This window comes from Halichoerus grypus, chromosome 14 (assembly GCF_964656455.1).
Source record: "Halichoerus grypus chromosome 14, mHalGry1.hap1.1, whole genome shotgun sequence".
NCBI lineage: Eukaryota > Metazoa > Chordata > Mammalia > Carnivora > Phocidae > Halichoerus > Halichoerus grypus.
The window spans coordinates 196,608-213,976 of NC_135725.1; the positions used below are offsets into that span (position 1 = coordinate 196,608).

The window sequence follows — 17,369 nt, forward strand, 5'->3', positions numbered from 1 at the left end:
GGATATAAAAGCGATCTCAGCAAAGATAACCACATACCAAAACTGCTTGTGGCAGGGGCACCTGGGTGGGTCAGTCGTTAAGCGTCTGCCTTCGGCTCAGGTCATGATCCCAGGGTCCTGGGATGGAGCCCCGCATTGGGCTCCCTGCTCTGCAGGAAGCCTGCTTCTCCCTCTCCCACTCCCCCTGCTTGTGTTCCCTCTCTCGCTGTGTCTCTGTCAAATAAATAAGTAAAATCTTTAACAAAGATTTAAAAAATTAAAAAAATAAAACTGCTTGTGAATTTCTTGTTTTAAGGCTATTGCCCTGCAGTTACATAAGAATCAAAAGCCTTTTCTTTCCCTGAATATATTTAGAATCTGTTTTTCTACTTTATTAGTTTAAAAACAAACAAATAACCTTTCCTTTGCAGCAGAGTTTTCAACTGACTGGCATTGTTAACTTATTATAATCTTTCTTTAAAAGAAATCACTTTCAATTATGTTCTCATTCTATTTCCTTCAAGAATGAATGAATGAGGGGGGGGCACCTGGGTGGCTCAGTCGTTAAGCATCTGCCTTCGGCTCAGGTCATGATGCCAGGGTCCTGGGATCGAGCCCCACATCGGGCTCCCTGCTCGGCGGGAAGCCTGCTTCTCCCTCTCCCACTCCCCCTGCTTGTGTTCCCTCTCTCACTGTCTGTGTCAAAAAAAAAAAAAAAAAAAAAAGAATGAATGAATGAGGGGCACCTGGGTGACTCAGATGTTTGGGCATCTGCCTTCAGCTTGGGTCATGATCTCCAGGTCCTGGCATCAAGCCCCATGCCAGGCTCCCAGCTCAGCAGGGAGTCTGCTTCTCCCTCTCCTTCTGCCCCCTCTCCACACCCCCTTGTGCGCTCTCTCTCTCTCAAATAAACAAAATTTTATTTTATTTTATTTATTTGACAGAGAGAGAGAGATAGTGAGAGAGCGAGCACAAGCAGGGGGAGTGGGAGGAGCAGGCTCCCCGCCGAGCAAGAAGCCCGATGTGGGGCTCAATCCCAGGACCCTGGGATCATGACCTGAGCCGAAGGCAGCCACTTAACCGACTGAGCCACCCAGGTGCCCCTCAAATAAACAAAATCTTGAAAAAAAAACCCACACATACAAACACACACACACAAAAACAAAAAAACAAACAAAAGAAGAAAAAGAACAAATTAAGCCCAAGGTTAGCAGAATGGAGGAAATAAAGAGTAGAGCAGAAACAGAGAACAGAAAAATTGTTCTAAGACTTGGTTCCTTGAAAAGATAAAACTGACAAACCCTTAGCTACACTAGCCACAGAATAGAGGGAGGACCCAAGTCAACAAAATTAAAAATGGAAAAGAAAACATTACAACTGATACCATAGAAATACAAAGGATCAAAAGAGGCTACTATGAACTATATGCCAACAAACTGAACAATCAAACAGAAACAGAAAAATTCTCAGAAAAATACAACCTACCAAGAATGAATCAGAAAAAAAATTGAAAATGTGAACTAATAAGGAGACTGAACTGGTAATCAAAAGTCTCCCAATGAAGAAAAGCCCAGAACCAGATGGCTTCCCTCATAAATTCTACCAAACATGTACAGAATTAACACCACTCCTCAAAGTTGTCCAGAAAATCAAATAGGAGAAAGTACTCCCAAACTCCATTTTCCTGAACAAAGACACATAAGGACACTACTGGAAAACTGCAGGCCAATATGCCAGATAAATGCAAAAATTCCCAACAATATACTAGCAAAGTAAATTCAACAGCCCATTAAAAAAGGATAATTCAGGGGTGCCCGGGTGGCTCAGTCGGTTAGGTATCTGCCTTCGGCTCAGGTCACGATCTCAGGGTCCTGGGATCAAGCCCCAGAGCCCGAAGTCGTCAGGCTCCCTGCTCAGTGGGGAGTCTGCTTCTTCCTCTACCTCTGCCCCTCCACCCACTTGTGTTATCTCTCTCTCTCGAGCACGCACATGCTCTCTCTCTAATAAATAAAATCTTTAGAAAATAATAAAAGGAAAATTCACCGTGATCAAGTGAGATTTATCACTGGGATACAAGGAAGGTTCAACATATGCAAATCAACCAATATGATATACACTGCATTAATAGAACAAAATCTAAAAAATCCCATCATTTCAATAGATGCAGAAAGAACAATGGACAAAATTCAACATCCTTTCATGATTAAAAAAAACTCAAATAACAGGACACAGACAGAACATACTTCGAATTACAAAGGCCATGTATGACAAGTCCACAAAACAAACATACTCTAAGGTGAAAGGTTGAAAGCTTTTTTTCACTGAAGATCAGGACAAGAGTGCTCACTCTTGCCACTCCTTTGAACATAATACTGGAAGTCTGAGCCAAAGAAATCAGGGAAGAAAAAGAAATAAAAGGCATCCAAATTAGAAAACAAGAAGTAAAATTGTTTCTATATATAGGTGACATGACCTTAATACAGAAAATCCTAAAGACTCTGCTGAAAACGCTGTTAAAACTAATAAACGAACTTAAAAAATCAGTTCCATTTCAGGACTTCTGGGAAAATGGCGGAACAGGAGGATCCTGTGTTCACCTCACCCCATGCATACAACTAGGTAACACCCGCACTGGTGTAAATAATCCAGAAACCTGAAGACTGGCAGAACAGACTCTCCACAGCTAAATGTAGAGAAGAGGCCACACTGAGGAGGGTAGGAAGTGTGGAGATGTGGTCTAGAGCCAAAAAGACCCACAGGACTATCCACAGAAGGATGCCAAGGGTGTGGAGAGAGGAGAGGAGATGCCCCTCCAGGCACCTCAGACATGGGGACCTGCCCAAAGAAGACAAATTCCCGTACCATTTGACTCTGAAAACCAGATGGGACTGGTTTGGCAAGTTCTTACAATCAGTGGGGTTTAGCACCTGGAACTTTAAGGATCAGTGGGGTAGTCTCTGGGAGAGCTGGAGGGTGAAAGTAAACTGAGTCTCCGCCCTTAAAGAGACAGCACAACAAACAGCCCCAATGAGATACAGCACAGAATCAGCAGTTCCAAAAACACTTGAGGAATACAAGAAAAAGATTTATTTACTAATCTCAGAGCAGGTGCCGGAGGAGCAGGAATCTTTGGAAGATGTCTCCAAGAGCAAAGGAGCTGGTGAGTGTCATCCAACACCCGAACCTCCAGCGTAGATACAGGAACACCTATGGGAATCAGTGCAGTTCAACTCTCTAACTAGCTTGCTAACAGTGCACACAGGCCCATGTCCTTTGCAGACTCATCCCCTCCATTTCAGCCTCCACAGTCTTCCTGGGCGACTGCAGTTCCCCTCACAGAGCAGACAGGCACAGACTTTGCTGGCACCATGCCCTATCCCCATGTTCTCCTGCAGACTCCCACCCTCCAACATATCCTTACAAGAGTCCCTTCAAAGCAGTGCCACAGCACGGCAGTGTGCAACAAGCACCCCAACAGAAGCCTGCACCACTCCACACGGACTCCTGCCCCAAGGCGAGAGAAAGATAACCACGTACAACAGTCCATCCGTGGCCCCAGCAGTGGACTGGGAGCACACATCTGGTCTGACTGCAGGACCTGCCCACCAATGAAAGCTTCTAAGGGGACAACACAGGAAGAGTGACCTGCAGTTTGATGCTACTACACCTCTGGCAAAGACCTGGTCTGACTCAATTCAAGCCCCACGCGGCCCCAGACAGGCCCACTAACAACACACGAACCAAACCCTGCCCACAGCAGGCAAAGAGAGCCATTGCAGATAACTGGTCTGAAGGCAAATGTGGCTCAGCCAAAACAGGAGGACACCCCTGCTGCAACACACACAGGACAGCAGCCATACCTCTGAAGTGCCAGGTTCTGGGGAGCAGGGGGCATTGCACTGCAGGGCACTACAGGACCTCTTCCTCATAAGGCCACAACTTTCAAGAGCAGAAGTTGTAGCTGACTTTCCTTTTTTTTTTTTAGAAGATTTTATTTATTTATTTATTTGACAGAGAGAGCGAGAGAGCACAAGCAGGGGGAGCAGGAGACAGAGAGGGAGAAGCAGGCCTCCTGCCGAGCAGGGAGCCCGATGCGGGACTCGATCCCAGGACCCCGGGATCACGACCTGAGCCAAAGGCAGACACTTAACCATCTGAGCCACCCAGGCGCCCCATGTAGCTGACTTTCCTAACTCACAGAAACAGACACAGAGCTAGGCAAAAGGAGGAGACAAAGGAGTATGTCCCAAATGAAAGAACAGAACAAATCACAGCAAGAGCGCTAATTAGTATATCTGATATAGAATTTAAAATAATGGTCAAAAAGATACTGGACTAGAGGAAAAAATGGAGGACCTCAGTAAGAACCCTGACAAAGAGAAAACATAAAAAAGAACCAATCAGAGATGAAAAACTCAATATTGAAATTAAAAATACACTAGAGAGAATAAATAGACTAGAGGAACCAGAAGAACAGATCAGTGACTTGGAGGACACAGTAATAGAAAGCAATCTGAAGAGGAGAGGGAAAAAATAATAATAAAAAATAAAAATAGACTTAACAAATTCCATGACACCATCAAGTGTAGTAACATTCATGTTATAAGGATCCCAGAAGGAGAAAAGAGAGAAAGAGGGAAGAAAATTTATTTCAAGAAATAATAGCTCAAAACTTCCCACATCTGAAGAAGGAACAGAAATCCTGATCTGGAGGCAAACACTCCCCAACAAAATCAACCCAAGGAGGTCCACAACAAGAAACACAGTAACTGAAATGGTCAAAAGTAGTGACAGAAAATTCTAAAAGCAGTAAGAGTAAAGACTTACATACAAGGGAAACCCCACAGAGCTATGAACTGACTTTTCAGCAAAAACTTTGCAGGCCAGAAGGGAGTGGCATGATATATTCAAAAGTGCTGAAAGAAAAAAACATACAGCAAAGAATACTCTATCCAGCAAGGGTACCATTCAAAATAGTAAAGATAAAGAGTTTACCAGACAAATATGTTAGAATTCATCACCACTAAACTGGCCTTACAAAAAATATTAAAGGGGACTGTTTGAGTGGAAAGGAAGGACCATAAGTAGGAGAAAAAAAAGTAGGAAGCACAAAAGCAGTAAAATTCAGTACACCTATAAAAATCAGTCTAGGGATGGGGCGCCTGGGTGGCTCAGATGGTTAAGCATCTGCCTTCAGCTCAGGTCATGATCCCGGGGTCCTGGGATCAAGCCCCGCATCAGGCTCCCTGCTTCGCGGGAAGCCTGCTTCTCCCTCTCCCACTCCCCTTGCTTGTGTTCCCTCTCTTGCTGTCTCTCTCTCTGTCAAATAAATAAAATCTTAAAAAAAAAAATCAGTCAAGGGATTCACAAAATAAAAGAATGTAAGGTATGACACAATATACCTGAAAAATGGGAGAAAGAGAAGTAAAAATTTAGTGCTTTTAGAATTAGTTTAAACTTAGGCAACCATCATCTTAATATAGACTGCTATATGCATAAGATATCATGTATACACCTGACAGTAACCACAAATCAAAAACTTGTAATTGATATGCAAAAAATAAAGAAAAAGGAATCCAAAGTATATCACTAAAGAAAGCCAGCCATAGCCAGCCTTTGTCTCAGATCATGATCCCAGGGTCCTGGGATCCAGTCCCGCACTGGGCTCCCTGCTCAGCGGGGAGCCTGCTTCTCCCTCTGCCCCTCCCCCATCCTCATGCGCGCACGCGCGCTCTCTCAAATACATAAAATCTTTTTTAAAAAATTAAAATAAAGCCAGCAAACCATGAGAAAAGAGCAACTGAAGAAAGGAACACACGGGCGCCTGGGTGGCTCAGTTGGTTAAGCGACTGCCTTCGGCTCAGGTCATGGTCCCGGAGTCCTGGGATCGAGTCCCACATCGGGCTCCCGGCTCAGCGGGGAGCCTGCTTCTCCCTCTGACCCTCTCCCCTCTCATGCTGTTTCTCTCTCTCTCTCTCTCTCAAATAAATAAATAAATAAAATCTTTAAAAAAAAAAAAAAAAAAAAAAAAAAAAAAAAAAAGAAAGGAACACAGAGGAACTACTAAAACAACCATACAGCAAGTAACAAAATGGCAATATATACAAACCAATCCACAATTACATCGAATGTAAATGAACTAAACACTCCATTCAAAAGACATGGGTTACAGAATGGATAAAAAAGCAAGACAAACCTATATGTTGCCTACAAGAGACTCATTTCAGACCTAAAGACACACACTGAAAGTGAAGGGATGGAAAAGCAATTATTATGTAAATGAAAGCTAGTAGAAAGCTGGGATAGCAATACTTACATTGGACAAAATATACTTTAAAATAAAGACTAACAAGAAACAAAGAGGAGCACCTAGGTGGCTCAGTCAGTTGAGCGGTGGACTCTTGATTTCAGCTCAGGTCATGATCTCGGGGTCCTGGGATCAAGCCCTGCTTCAGGCTCCACACACAGCAGGGAGTCTGCTTGAGGATTTTCTCTCTCTCTGTCTCTCCCCTTCTCTTTCTGCCCCTCCCCCCACTTGCTCGCACACATGCGCGCTCTTCCCCCTACAATTAATAAATCTTTAAAAAAAAAAAAAAGGATGCTTCACAATCATAAAGGAAACAATCCAAAAGGAGGCTATAGCAATTGTAAATATTTACGTACCCAACATGGGAGTACCGAAATACATAAAGAGACTATTAACAAACATAAAGCAAAAAGTTGATAGTAATACAATAGTAGGGAACTGTAACACCCACTTACATTAATGGATAGATCACGGAAACAGAAAATCAACAAGGAAACAATAGCTTTGAATGACACATTGGACTAGATGGATCTAACAGACATACACAGAACATTCCATACTAAGACAAAATACACATTCTTTTCAAGTGCATAGAGAACATACCCTAGATCATGTCAGGCCACAAAACATGTCTCAACAAACTAAAAAATACTGAAATTGTATCATGCATCTTTTCCAACCACAATGCTATGAAACTACAAATCAACCACAAGAAGAATTCTGGAAAGAACAACTGTACATGGAGGTTAAATAACAAGCTACTAAACAATGGGTCAACCAAGATTATCAAAAAGTCAAAAAATACATGGAGACAAATGAAAATAAAAACACAACCAGTCTAACGTCTTTGGGATGCAGCAAAAGTTCTTCTAAGAGATTATAGCAATACAGGCCTTCCTCAAAAGCAAAACAAAAAGAGCAAAAACAAAACAAAATAAACAACATAACCTTACACCTGAAAGAACTAAAAGAAGAAGTACAAAGCCTAAACCCAGTAGTAGGAAGTAAATAATAAAGGTAAGAGCAGAAATAAACAAAATAGAGAAACACCACCACCACAAAAATAGACCAATGAAACCAGAACCTGGTTCTTTGAAAACACCAATAAAATTGATAAACCTTTAGCCAGATTCAACAGAGGAAAAAAAAAAAAAAGACTTAAAATCAAAAATGAAAGAGGGGAAATAACAACCGACACCACAGAAATACAAAGGATTCTGGGGCGCCTGGGTGGCTCAGTCGTTAAGCATCTGCCTTTGGCTCAGGTCATGATCCTAGGGTCCTGGGATCGAGCCCCACGTCAGGCTCCCTGCTCCGTGGGAAGCCTGTTTCTCCCTCTCCCCCTGCTTGTGATCCTGCCCTCAGTGTGTCTCTCTCTGTCAAATAAATAAAATCTTTAAAAAAAAAAAAAAACAATAAAAATACAAAGGATTCTAAGAGACCACTACAAAAAAATTATATATATACATATATATGTGTATACCAACAAATTGAACAACCCAGAAGAAATGGTAAATTCCTAGAAACATATAACCTCCCAAAACTGAATCAGGAAGAAATAGAAAATTTGAACAGATTACTAGCAATGAAATTGAATAGGTAATCAAATAATTCCCAACAAACAAAAGTCCAGAAACAAATGGCTTCGTGGGGAAATTCTACCATTTAAAGAATACCTATTCTTCTCAAACTATTTGAAAAAACAGAAAAGACAAGCTACCAAATGCATTCTATGAGGCCAGCAGGACCCTCATACCAAAACTAGAAGACACTACAAAAAAAAAAAAAAGAGAGAGAGAGAACTACAGGCCAGTATCTCTGACTACAGATGCAAAAATCCTCAGTAACATAATAGCAAACTGAACCAACAATACATCCAAAAAATCATTCACCACGATCAAATGGGCCTTATTCCTGGGATGCAACGATGGTTTAATATTTGCAAATCAATGTGATACATCACATCAACAAGACAAAGAATAAAAATCATGATCATAAAAAAATAATAATGTCCATTACAGTAAATGCAAAAAAAGCATTTGACAAAGTAAAAATCCATTCAAGATAAAAACGCTTAACAAAGCAGATTTAGAGGGAACATACCTCAATAATAGATATATATTTGAAAAACAGCTAACATATGCAATGGTGAAAAACTGAGAGCACGTCCCCTAAGGTAAGGAACAAGACAAGGATGTCCGTCCACTCTCACCACTCTTACTCAACATAGTACTGAAGTCCTAGCTACAGCAATCAGACAATAAAAGGCATCCAAATTGGTAAGGAAGAACTAAAACTGTCAGATGACATACTATATACAGAAAACCCGAGTGACTCCACCAAAAAACTACTAGAATTGATAAACGAATTGAGTAAAATCATAGGATACAAAATCAATATACAGAAATACTACATTTCTATACCTTTAATAATGAAGTAGCAGAAAACCATCAACAAAACTAAAAGACAACCGACTGAATGGGAGAAGATATTTGCAAAGAATATACCTGATAAGGGCTTAATATCCAAAATACATAAAGAATATATATAACTCAACACCAAAAAAGACAACAAAAATCCAATTTAAAAGGGCAGAAGACATAAATAGACATTTATCCAAAGAAGACATACAGATGGCCAATAGAACATGAAAGATGCTCATCATTCATCATGAGAGAAATGGAAATCAAAACTACAGTATCACCTCGTACCTTTCCAAATGGCTCAAATCACACAGAAACAAGCGCTGGCAAGGTGCAGAGAAGAGGGAACCCTCCGACACTGTTGGGAGGAATGCAGATTGGTGCAGCCACTATGGAAAACAGTACGGAGGTTCCTCAAAAAATTAAAAATAGAACTACCATATGATCCAGTAATTCCACTGCTGGCTATTTACCCAAAGAAAACAAAACACTAATCCAAAAAGATATACACACCCCTATGTTTACTGCAGCATTATTTACAATAGCCAAAATATGAAAGCAACCCAACTGTCCATCCATAGGTGGATGGATATAGAAGATGTGGCATACATACACACACACACACACACACCACACACACACACACACACACACACACACACACAATGGAATATTACTCAGCCATAAAAAAGAATATAATCTTGCCATCTGCAATATAAATGAATCCAGAGAATATAAAGCTAAGTGAAATATAGTCAGAGAAACACAAAAACCGTATGACTTTCCTATGTGAATTTAAGAAATAAAGAAAAAAAGAGATAAAAAGATTCAAATATAGAGAACTGGTGGTTGCCAGAGGGGAGGTCGGTGGGCGGATGGGTGAAATAGGTGAAGGGGATTAAGAGTACACTTATAATGAGCACTGAATAATGTACAGAATTGCTGAATCACTGTATTGTACACCTGAAACTAATGTAACACGGTGCGTTAATTTTACCTGAACTAAAAAATAAGAATTTTAAGAAGCTTTTTATATATTAAGTTAGCCCTTATCTATGAGGTAAATTGCAAATACTATTCCAAATGCATTATCTGTCTTGTTGTGCTTATATTTTTTGCCATACCATTATTTTTAAATCATTTGCATTTCTTTTTTTTTTAAAGATTTTATTTTTTTATTTGAGAGAGAGAGGGAGAAAGTACCGGGGGGGGGGGGGGCGCAAGGGTGGAGAGTAAGAAGCAGGGTCCCCGCTAAGTGGAGAGCTGGATGTTGGGCTCAATCCCAGGACCCCAGGATCATGACCCGAGCCGAAGGCAGACACTTACTTGACTGAGCCACCCAGGTGCCCCTGCCCTACAGTTTTTAATACAAATTTCTTAATCACTTCTCTTACTGCTTTTGGTTTGAGTAGTAACTGAAAAGTCCTTACCCATACCCAAATTATGAAAGAATGCTCTTTTTATTCTAGTAATTGTGTGGTTTGGTTTCTTCTATTTAGATTTCTTTTTTTTTTTATTTGCGAGAGAGAGAATGAGAGAGAGCACGAGAGGGAGCAGGATCAGAGAGAGAGAAGCAGACTCCCTGCTGAGCAGGGAGCCCGATGTGGGACTCGATCCCAGGACTCCAGGATCATGACCTGAGCCGAAGGCAGTCGCTTAACCAACTGAGCCACCCAGGCGCCCCTCTTCTATTTAGATTTCTAACATACTTGGAATTTGTTTTGGTTTATGTTGTCAAGTATGGACTCAATTTTATCTTTTGTCCAAATGGTTATCACTGTCACAATGACATTTATTAAAGAATTAATCTTTTCCCCAGTGATTTCTTATGCCATATTAGGTATACACTATCCAAATATACTTCAGTCCATTTCTGGATCTTATACTTTATTCCCTTTGTCTACTCATGCTCTAACTCTACAATGTTACAATCACCTAGGATCTAGAATATGTTAGCAAAACCTCCTTCACTGCCAGTCCTTTCCAAGATTCCCAGCTTTTTAATTGTTAAATTTTTTGCAAATTCAGCTTTTATCTCCAGCATGAAACCTTGTTTGCTTATTTGGGGAATTATGTTGAAGTTCTATATCAACTTAGAAAAAATTTATCTTTATGACAGCATTTGACCAAGTCTATTTTGTGACTAGTATAAAATTTTCTTCTTACAGCTTTTCACATTCTACTTTTAAGTATTTTATCTTTTCAAAAAATATGCTGAGGGGCGCCTGGGTGGCTCAGTCGTTAAGCGTCTGCCTTCGGCTCAGGTCGTGGTCCCAGGGTCCTGGGATCGAGTCTGCATCGAGCTCCCTGCTCCGCGGGAAGCCTGCTTCTCCCTCTCCCGCTCCTCCTGCTTGTGTTCCCTCTCTCGCTGTGTCCGTGTCAAATAAATAAATAAAATCTTAAAAAAAAAAATATGTTGAGATTTTCCTTATTGTCATAACTTGTTTTTTTTAAATGAAGGCTATTAAATTTGTGTATTAATTTAAAATCCTGGTGCATCATTCAGTAATTTTTTAAATTATTGACTACTGAACTTTCTAGATGTATTTTATTTCTTCTGTAAATAGTTTCATTTCTTTTTAAATTTATACAACTCTCATTGTTTTCTCACTGATTTCATTGGCTAATGCCAGCGTAGAAAGTTAACATACTTGCTTTGATTCTGAACTTAACAAAATGTTTCTATTGTTTTACATATTAAGGAAGATACTTGTTTTAGTTCTGGGATACATCAATTCTTACTGCAGCTATTTTTTTTTTTTTAAGTTAGAAATGGGTGTTGAGAGGCACCTGGATGGCTCTGTTGGTTAAGTGTCAGACTCTTTATCTCAGCTCAGGTCTTGAACTCAGGTTCAAGCCCCAAAAAAATAAAGAAAGGAAGAAAAGGGTGTTGGATTTTGTAAGATCTTTTCAAGTGCTTAGGGGAGAAATTTTTATGACTTTTTTCCTTAGATCTATGTACAAGATTAGTTATGCTGATTCAATTCCAAATATTGAGGCATCCTGGCATTTTTGGATAAAGGTTTTTTGGGTGAGGTTTTATTTTAATATGCTGTTGGTTTCTGCTAATATTTAAAATTTTTAAATCAATATTCATTACTGAGATTTGTCTACAGCTCTTTTTGTACATTTTCCTTCGGGTTTTGATCCAAATGTATGTGTCCCATTTACTAACTTGAAACTTTCCATCTTTTTGGTAGAATTCTTCTGTGAAAGTTTCTATGACTGATCCTGTTCTGTGAGAGGGTTACATTTCTTCATTTCTTCTAATAAAATTTGTTTATAAATTCATGCTTTTTATCATAACTTGTCACTTTTGATAAATGTATTTTCCTAGGAACCTACTAACTTACCAAAGCACTCTTTTGTTTTTACTCTCTTATTATTTTACATAGAATTGTGAAAATAGGGGTGCCTGGGTTAAGAGTCAGTTAAGCCTCCAATTCTTGATTTCAGCTCAGGTCATGATCTTGGGGTCGTGGGATTGAGCCCCACGTCAGCTCAGTGCAGAGTCTGCCTGGGACTCTCTCTCCCCTTCCCCTCCTCAAATAAAGAAATAAATCTTTTTTAAAAAAGAACTGTGAAAATAGTTTATTGCTAAAATTTCCTCTTTCACAGTTATTTCTCCTGATCACTCTTTACATTTTTCTTCATTTTTTTCTGGATTTGCGGTGAGTGGTTTGACTATTTTGGTTTTTATCACACTATGTTTATTTACTTATTCACTTACATAGTTTTGGGTACCTGGGTGGCACAGATAGTTAATTACTTATTCACTTACATAGTTTTCATTTCTCTTTTAAGCTTTATTAATTTTGGAATTTACTTTTATAATTTATTCCCTTCTGCTTTGTTTTGATTTACTGTTAGTTTTTTTTTTTCTTCTGAGTTGAAAATTTAATTCTCTTTCTTATAGTCTTACGAATTTAAGGCTATAAAATTTCCTTTAATTGCTTTAAGTGTATATTGCTGTTTGATATATTGTGCTTTATCAATTTTCTTTTAAAATTTGCAGTATCATTTTGCATTTTCTTTGAACAAGTTTACTTTTGATAGCTTTTTAAATTCCAAGTGTATGTCATTTGAAAAATTAATTTCTAGTTTTGCTCCATTGTGATAAAAGAATATTGTCCTATTTTTACTTTAAGGAAATTTTTTCTTTGAAATCTGTATTATTAGTTTTATGAATGTTTCACATGTGCTTGAGAAGATGGTATTATCTTCCTACCAGAGTGTTAAAAATCAAGATTTGTGCATAAAATCGACCTTATGTTTGCTGTTTTAGATCCTTATTTTTTGGTCCTGTGAACTGATAGCTGATGTTTAGTCTCCCTATCTACAATTAGGCTATCCTTCCACTTAAGGTTTACATTTTTCTAGAGTGTTCATATTTTTTCTAAAATAGGCCTTGCTTATTTTATGTCGTTTATTTCCAATTCTTATTAGTGTCTATTGTAAAGTGGGAAAGGGGGTCTTTACTTCCATTCCACCTTAACTATTGTTTTAATAATGCCATTAGTATAATTTTATCCCCAGCTATCCTACTGAATTCTATTATTTATAATCACATGAAGAATGATGACGGTGAAATAAATTAAAAATAAATCTTCATAGAAACGTTTTAAATGATCTGTGATCACAGTAAACTAGTCCAGCCTCCATGTCGCATTGTATTCAGCCCTAAATTCTATTTTAAGCCAATGTTTTCTCTTCACAAAATGAGCACAAACACTATCTGACTTAGACATTTGCTGCATTCCTCAATTCTGAGCTCTTCGGGACATTGCCTGGTAAACTTTACTGCTTTACTTTGGCCCAAAGCTGGCAAATTTGGGCCAATCCCCCCGAGTCCCCAACTATCCACCAAAGAAGAGAGTGAACATCTTCCCTCACAGATTTGGCAAACATAGGCACCCAGTAGCAAAATATTCTTTTCAAATATTCTTTCTTGTTTAAAAACAAATTCGGATCTTGCATGCATACCGAAATAAACGTCTGTTTCGATCTGTTTTAAGTAATTTCTGACTCTCCACATGTGAAATGCACTGATGTTTTGACTGATCAAAGAAGAACGTCTGCGGTTTAGGGCTCTCACTCACAAACCTCCTCCCCCACAGGACACACCTCCTTTGAGTCACAGCACCCCATCTTGTATCCTTGTAGATTCCTATTCACCCAGCATCCCAAACACTGTCTCACCGGCAAACACGCCGAAGCTTCCCTCAGCCCAATCCTACCCCAACTACATATTCCTACCGGCCCAAGCTCAGGACACAGCTACTCGCCTCCCCGGCTCGCAGATGCCGCCCCTTCACCCACCCAACACCCACGTCCTCGTTCCACCCAATACTAGCCGCCACCGAGAACGCCTAAATCATGTGCACTTTTGTCTGAACTCGGACAGCTGGGAGCTGGGCCAGAACTCTCAGGATTCCGCAGGGGCGACCAGGCCGAGTTTCGGCGTCCCCCACCCCCAGGCCAGACACTGAGAGGTAGGACGACCACCTACCTTGTGGGTCCAGCAGCTCTTTTGCGCGACATTTCCCAAGTCCCAAGCGCCCGAGCTGAGCGCTTCCCTCGTCCGTCCCGCCGCTTTTAAGCCTCTGCGTGACGTTGCCCAAATGCCTCTGCTCCGGTGCCCAGAGTCTCTCTCGTTCATCCCGCTGCTTTTACGGCTCTGCGCGACATTTCCCAGGAGTCCCTGCCGCACCAGCCGAGGGCCTCCCTCGTCCAGCCCGCTGCTTTTACGGCTCTGCGCGACATTTCCCAGGAGTCCCTGCCGCACCAGCCGAGGGCCTCCCTCGTCCAGCCCGCTGCTTTTACGGCTCTGCGCGACATTTCCGCGGTGTTTGCGGCGTGAGCAGCCGCGCAACGTTTGGCGCCCTGGGGAGTGGGCCGGCCTGGAAAGACGCTTCCAGAACCATCTGTGTGTGCGGCCAGGCGTGGCTGCCGCATCTGAGAGTAGGCGTGGTGCTGGCAGGGCTGCAGGTGCCGGCCTCCGTGTCTGAGCCACTGAGCCGGCGCTGCGCCGCGTTTCCCACAGGCTCTGCATCGCAACTCCAGTTACCCCGGGGTTTTGGCGCTTCTTTTGGGGTTGGCAGGAGAATTCGGGCTCTGTGGGCTCAGGGTTCTGGGGCACAAGCGCGTCAGATCCGCAGGGCAGCGTGGGTCGTTCCTGACTGCACCCAGAGGACGCTGAAAGCGGGGGCTTCCCAAATCCTGGGCAGGGCGACCCGGTAGGAGCCTCAGGACTGCGAGCGGGCAGGGGCGGAGGCGTGATGGAGGTGTGTGCTTGCGTGTACGGCGGCCGCTGTTTCCCCGGGGCGTCTGTGACCCTCTGCCGCACCTGGGGGCGGGGGGGCGGTGCCTGTGCCTCCAGCGCCCCGCGGCCTGACTACTGCCTCCCAGACGCGCCCCTGCGATGCGTTGAGGTGGCAAGAAGGTCCCGTGTGTGAGTACGTGGTTGCGCGTTGGTAGGGCCTGGAGCTGAGGGTAGTTTCAAATTGGTCAGTCTGGACTCCAGGAAGATCCTGGCCTCTCGTGAATCTTCTCCACCATCTCAGTTCTGCCCTTCTCCAAGAGGTGCATGTCTGAGAACCACTTACGAGGTACCTTGGTGTTTCTTTTTCGTTTTCTTTTTGTGGCAATTCATTTTTTCCTTGATTTCCTTGCCTCCTGATTTGATTTTTTTTTCCCCCCTTTGATGCCTGACCTAGGCCCATCAAGTGGCCCGGTTTCTTGTATTTACCATTTGAGAAAATGTTGGGGTGGGGTGTTTATGTTAAAGAGCCCAGTGTGTCTTGCCGTCCCCCTAACCAACTGTTAGTAATTTGACAAATGTTTCAGTTTTCTCCTGTGTTGTCTTTTTATTTTATTTAACGTATTTTTTCTGCTTATAAAATTACAGATCAGTTTGGAGAATTTGGAAAATATACAAAGTAACAATAAAAAAAAATCAAGTTTAAGAAATATAAAGAGAACACTCAGGTAACCACCCAGGTCACAACATAGAACATTGCAAGCACTTCAATAACATCCTAATCAAAATCAAAATCACCCTTCCCATCCACCCCTCTTTTATGATAATCAGTTTTTTCATTATAGTTTACCTACCTAATTATGCATCAATAAATAATAAGCGTACTTTTTAACTTTATGTGACTTTCTGTCCTGTATTATTTTTTTAACACTGTAATGTGAAATTTGCCTGTATTGTGTATTTTTTCATAATGTTTGATAGTGTATCCTTATATAAATAGGTTAACATATATGTTCATTATGTCATTGGTGGTTAGTTTGATACTTTTCAATTTTGGGCTATTACAATGCTGCTGGAGCATATATGTGCATAACTACTGGTATGCAGGTAAGCACATTTCTCTAGGATACAGGCATACTGTGAAGATACTGCAGGTCTGGTTCCAGGCCACCACTATAAAGCACGTATCACAATAAAGTGAATCAGATTAATTTTTTGGTTTCCCAATACGTACAAAAGTTATGTTTACACTATACTGTAGCCTATTAAGTGTGCAGTATTATGGCTGAAAAAAACAATGTATATGCATTAATTTAAAAATATTTGGTTGCGGGCATCTGGGTCGCTCAGTTGGTTAAGCGACTGCCTTCGGCTCAGGGAATGAGCCTGGAGTCCTAGGATCGAGTCCCGCGTCGGGCTCCCTGCTCAGCAGGGAGTCTGCTTCTCCCTCTGACCCTTCCCCCTCTCATGCTCTATCTCATTCTCTCTCTCAAATAAAAATAAAATCTTAAAAAAAAAAAAAAAAAAAAATATTTGGTTGAGGGGCGCCTGGGTGGTTCAGTCATTAAGTGTCTGCCTTCAGCTCAGGTCATGATCCTAGGGTCCTGGGATCAAGTCCCGCATCAGGCTCCCTGCTCGGCAGAGAGCCTGCTTCTCCCTCTCCCACTCCCCCTGCTTGTGTTCCCTCTCTGTCTCTCTCTCTCTCTGTCAAATAAATAAATAAAATCATTAAAAAAAATATTTGGTTGATTAAAAAATGTTAACCATTGGGTGCCTGGGTGGCTCAGATGGTTAAGCCTCTGCCTTCGGCTCAGGTCATGATCCCAGGATCCTGGGATCGAGTCCCACATCTGGCTCCCTGCTCAGTGGAGAGCCTGCTTCTCCCTCTCCCTCTGCAACTCCACCTGCTTATGCTCTCTCTCTATCTGTCTCAAATGAATAAATAAAAATCTTAAAAATAAATAAATAAAATAAAAAATGTTAACCATTATCTGACCTTTCAGTGAATTGTAATCTTTTTGCTGTTGGACGGTCTTGCCTCAAGTGTTGAGGGCCGCTGACTGATCAGGGTGGTAGTTGTGAAAGTTGGGGTGGCTGTGATTATTTCTTAAAATAAGACAGTGAAGTTTGCTGCATCAACTGACTCTTCCTTCCACAAAAAATTTCTCCGTAGCATGTGATGCTTTTTTATAGCATTTTATCCACAGTAGAACTTCTTTCAAAACTGGAGTCCATCCTCTCAAACCCTGCTGCTGCTTTACAACTAGGTTCATGTGATATTCTAAATCCTTTGTTGTCATTTCAACAATCTTCACAGCATCTTTACCAGGTGTAGATTCCATCTCAAGAAACCTCTTTCTTTGCTCATCCATAAGAAGCAACTCCTCATCTATTCAGGTTT

The 17,369-nt window shown here is 41.3% G+C and overlaps 2 long non-coding RNA genes across 2 annotated transcripts in view; one reads left to right on the plus strand and one right to left on the minus strand.

Moving 5' to 3' along the window:
- Positions 1-14,403, minus strand: part of LOC118524023 (uncharacterized) — a 35,999-nt gene extending 21,596 nt beyond the window's left edge. The window contains exon 1 of the long non-coding RNA XR_013443968.1: positions 14,219-14,403. This is a non-coding gene — a long non-coding RNA (uncharacterized LOC118524023). The remainder of the gene's footprint in view (positions 1-14,218) is intronic.
- A 133-nt stretch (positions 14,404-14,536) lies between these two features.
- LOC118524026 (uncharacterized) lies at positions 14,537-15,865 on the plus strand. The gene is made up of 2 exons (XR_004911389.2): positions 14,537-15,317; positions 15,617-15,865. It is a non-coding gene; the product is annotated as an uncharacterized LOC118524026 (long non-coding RNA).
- The last annotated feature ends 1,504 nt before the right edge of the window (positions 15,866-17,369 follow it).